The 5,096-nt window shown below is 28.8% G+C and overlaps 1 long non-coding RNA gene across 1 annotated transcript; it reads right to left on the minus strand.

Annotated features, from left to right (window-relative positions):
- Positions 1-286: 286 nt before the first annotated feature.
- Positions 287-4,852, minus strand: LOC143239105 (uncharacterized). Its single transcript, XR_013021022.1, has 3 exons — positions 4,306-4,852; positions 3,933-4,069; positions 287-384 (listed from the first exon to the last, which is right to left on the minus strand). It is a non-coding gene; the product is annotated as an uncharacterized LOC143239105 (long non-coding RNA).
- Between the last annotated feature and the right edge of the window lie 244 nt (positions 4,853-5,096).

Consider the following 5,096-nt stretch of genomic DNA (forward strand, 5'->3'; position numbering starts at 1 on the left):
GGTCAGCATTTTCGAAGTATACAAGAAAACTGGATAAAATCTCACACTATACACTATAGTCTTGGTGCCATTTTTAATTTCTTTTCTGTGTATGGTATTACACTGCATTCAAAATTTAATTAAACCATTTTACTATTAATACATGTACAAGACATAGAAATTAGAGTATATAATTTCAATTTTTATTCTAGCTAGGTTAGAATTCCTTTTTTTCAAAGGAAACCAATCAAAAAAGTATTTAAACTGCAGTTTTCTCATCAATGTGGCCCAAGTGAAAAATACTCACTTTGAAAGTGGTTAACTTTTAGTCATAGAAGCTGGCAATATAAATCCTAAGTAGATGTGTTTGACCCACTTGGCACATCATATCAAAAGTAGATTTATCTGGGAAACAGAAATAAATTTTACAATCTTTTGACCTTCCTAGGTTGAAACATTGTTCTCTGCTTTATTAGTAAAAGTGTTAATACCTATACCAGCTGTTCTGAGATACATTTTTATTGAAAGTGGGTTTCTCATCATCAATAAATTTTACAACCCTTGACAGGTGCCACACCCACCAACTATACCTTGCCTTGAGATCTATAATGTACATATAATTAGTAGACACAAGTATATATGTATAAGTATACAAGTTGTTAGATTCAATTTACACTATACCCCACCGATGGTTATTTCACAATTAGGAAACAGTTTTTCTATTAAAGTAGATATAACTCTACTTGGTATTGTAATGAGCTTGATATGGTTTCTTACCTAAATACACTATAGTTAGAGGGACAGTTAAATTATGTTTAGGTCTTCCTAATATATTTTACTTAATTATGTATTATTTGTGTTTTAAAAATCAAATTTAAAAGGTTCAATGATTTTTTATAAGGTTAACTTGTTATTGCCTGGATTATGCAAGTGTATAAACAAGATAGCCAATGCTTTGAATGTGTCGATTTATTATAATTATACGGCAACACCTGTACAGAGATTTGTTTCACAAAATAATAAAAAGGCAAAGAATTGGAAAGGAAAATTAAATATAAAATACAAGCACAAAGATAAAGATGTAAAATCAAACATATTAAAAAATCAAGTTTCAAAAGATTTCACTGAAAAGCTAAAAGGTATGTACATATGTCCATTTGTTAATTTTAAATATTTAACTGCAGTGTACACTAATGATAATAAGTAGAGTTAGTGATATGGTAGAGGAAATATAAAATAAGATAGAAACTTTTACTTCAGAAAACATTTGTTATTCATTTAGGAGGTTCCATAGATTATGTAAATGAAATGTGAAAATTTTAAGATAATGAATTGTACTTTTACACCTCATATAAAAATATCCTTCCAGGTAAACTATTCAAAATCCAAGTGCAAATAACTACATTAAACATCTTTTATTAGAAATGGTTGAACAAAAAAAAAAAATTTATTTTCCTAAAACTACAAACATTTATGAACATTTTTGTCAAACTTTAAACAATTTAATCAACTAGTTTTATTTTTGGAACAAAATATGATGAGAGCAAGGGTCAGCTGCCAAGATTTTTGACAGCTGTGACTAAAAAGGTTAAGTAACCTGTATAACACATTAAAGATTGCAATATCAAATTATTGCTTAGCTTCAATATAATCAATAGAAAAAGAAATGGCATATAATTCCACAGTGAAAACATATCTGAAATTGCTTGCTACAGTAAACTATGGCAGAGCAGACACAGGCATCTCATTTCAAACCATCCATAAACATGGCAACAGAAGTATGCTTTGAAAGGTTTTTCAGAAAAAAGAACTCTGCACTTCCTTAGATGATTTAAAGAAAGGTCACAAGTGGTAATGACAACAAGCCAGAGTAAAATGGGTTGATCACATTTAGAAATATCACCCTATTGCTGATCCAATTCACTCAACTGTGTCTGGTATATTGTCATGAGTCAAAGGTCATGTCATCATGTTTGTAGACTTATATTCAAAATTTTACTGAACTACTATTTTATGTCATGAAGTTTGGTAACAAACTTTAAATTATAATTCAAATTTTTATATTATACATTATTTAATTTCTTAATTGAAAAGTATATATTACAAAAATACACCTAAACATTGATTTTTCTGTGTTGTGTGGTATGTTGAATACAGAACTGGTTCAGATTAGATATTTGTGATGTCGAAATAAAAAAGAGTATAGTTTTGTATGAATTAAGAACTCAAATTACCGATATTTAAAAGCTAGAATATAAAATAAAAACCTCCTACCTTTTCTGTTTGCTGAGCATTCACTATATTTAGTGAATCAAACTCAATCTCATGCACCTCTTTCTATTGTTGGGAATATTTCCTTATATGCACTTACTTCTATATATGACATGTAAATAACCAATTAAAAGCTCATAATGGCCTTCTCACCTCTTTTAAGTATTAGTACATCAACTTGTTCTTTCCAAACACAACTTTGAGGGAGGCAGGTCGAGTCTTTGGTCTGCTCAAAATTTCATTTTCTTAGACACAAATACAAGTTACTGAACTTGACAAATTACAGTGGAATTCTATGCTATTTATATAGTTATTTATGATTTCTTGGTTATTCAACTGTGCATATGAAAACCTAAAAAAGTTATTTTGTTTCACATTCTCCATGCAAAAAATTTCTTAAAGGTTAACAACTGAGTATGAAGGTTATAACTAGAAGAAATGTTTATTAGTGTACTTTTTTACTTACTGTTCTATTTTTTAAGCAAAATATGTTTAAGAACTTTTTTCTAAACACTAATAATCTATAAACATATATAATGTATAATAATTTAAATGTGACTGTATTTTATAAGATACTAGTCCACAAAAAAAAGCCAAGACATATCACCCAGCCCATAGCTGAAAGGTTAAGAAAATGCTTGATAACTATAAGAATGATAAGATTTGGCATTAAATTTTTTTTATAAAATTTATAACAGTTTAGTTTAGAGGGTGGGACAGCCGAGATAAATCAACAGGTCCTTTGATGTCCCTACATATTATGCTATGTTAACTGGAAAAATCTCTGATAATAACAACACTGTTTTATTTCCTTAGAAATAATCAGTTACTGTCTGAGATCACAACCAGATTGCTGTAGCATTTAGTTATGCTGAACTTTAAACAACCTGAAAAGAAATCTTTAGTGGTAAATAATATACAAATCAAATAAAAAACAGACATCTTTTTTTAACATTATATGATAATTAATGTAAGAATGATTGTCTGTTTTCTTATTAATTTCTGAAAAAAGGAGGGTGCTTTATTTCTAAAACAGAATAGGTAGAAGAATAGGATGTAATCTGAAGGTTCATGTCTGTTAATGGAATATTAAATAATGCAATTAATGTTTGAAAGTGAATGGAGCTCGGAAGGGTCCAGGATATGCACTTGCTTATATAAAAAAATATATTTATTCCTGAAAACACAGTCAAGATCCACAAACCTTCTCCTATATCTATGCCTTATTATACATCACAAATAAACAGGTATTAATTTCCAAAAAACTGAGAGGTCTACAGCCCATCCTAGATCTGTGTCTGCTTATACAACATTAAAAAAACAAACACTAAATTTGTAAAACATTGTTAAGGTCCACAATCCCCATCCTACAACTGTGCCTGATTATGCAACATTAAAACCATAAATTATGTATAAAAAATGGATGAGGTATAGTTTAAGTTTACAAGTGTCAATGAATTCCTGTTTTTGACAAGAACCAAACTAACCAAGAAAAAGCAGTCTAGTTCTACTTACTGATATAAATCTCTGGAACAGGAATAAAGTCATGTAAAAAAGAAAGAAAATTCCCATTAATGATAGAAAATTCAAGCACACTGTTAAATTAAAACAGATGAAATTCAAACTACTATGCTGTGAAGTACATAAAACATTAAAATTCCAAATATATATATATAACTTACTATTAGTTATTGTGAATGTTTCATTTTCCTTTTTCATCAGTTTGATATCCCAATAAATCATCCTGCTTCTCATCAAAAAAGGGTTCAATCTTTATCTTTAACACTTCCATGTTACATAGAAACATCACCTTTATGTTCTGTACAAAAAACGTTTTCATTTAGACTATTGAGAAATAAGTTAAGAAATAGAAGTTACATCCTTCATAAATATTCCAAATATATTACACTTTAGTTATTGAAGTATATATTAATTTAATATGGATATTTATGTGGTATAGGTATCGTCAGCTTATGTAAATGCATACACTTGGGTGAGGAAAATTTTACTTTTCTAGTTTGATTGAGATTATTATCCAGATTTCAAGATATTTACCTGTTAATAAAAACGGAAATTCGGATTTATTTTTCCTTCATCTACACAACAGAGCTTTCTTTTCCTTTTTAAATTGTTGTGATGATCGCTGTCTGATGAATAAAATCTAAGTATCGTATTCCATAAGAAACTATATTTATACTGTAAATTTTTCTAATTAATAGTTAGAGATATTAAGATGAAAATAAATTAAGGTTTCTTATTTTTTATTCGATTTTTTTTCCTTCTGACGTTCTATAATTTATTTTGCAAGTGAAACCTTTAGCAAGAATCAAAGTATTAAAAAATCAAACATTTATTTGTTGGGGAGAAAAGCAATGATTTTCATTAAAGTTTGATTTTTGTTCAGGACAAACCTATACAATGGTTCATGCTCTGCCAACCATCAGTATCGAAAACCAGTTTTTAGCGTCGTAAGCCTTGCAGACTTGCTGCTGAGACACTAGGAGGCATCCGTTAAAATAATATTTGATATATATATATATATATCGAAAGTTAATTTTTATTCGTAACAGAAAACACGAAGGTGACATATGTGGTTGTAATATAGAAAAGGGTCAACTTTTGATACTTGCAGAGACTTTAATGATCCCTTGTGGTTTGTTACAAGAACACCTAACTCACTGTGAACCCTATGGAGTTGATCATCTTCCTCACTAGTTTTATGTAATTATTCAAACACTAATCAAACCAGATGCGATAATAAAATCGATTCTGTTAAAGTTATTTTTCTTTGAATGCATATTGAAATAACTGATTAAAGTGACCTAGCATTGAATGTAAAAACGTAC

Source organism: Tachypleus tridentatus, chromosome 13, assembly GCF_004210375.1.
Source record: "Tachypleus tridentatus isolate NWPU-2018 chromosome 13, ASM421037v1, whole genome shotgun sequence".
Classification (NCBI taxonomy): Eukaryota; Metazoa; Arthropoda; class Merostomata; order Xiphosura; family Limulidae; genus Tachypleus; species Tachypleus tridentatus.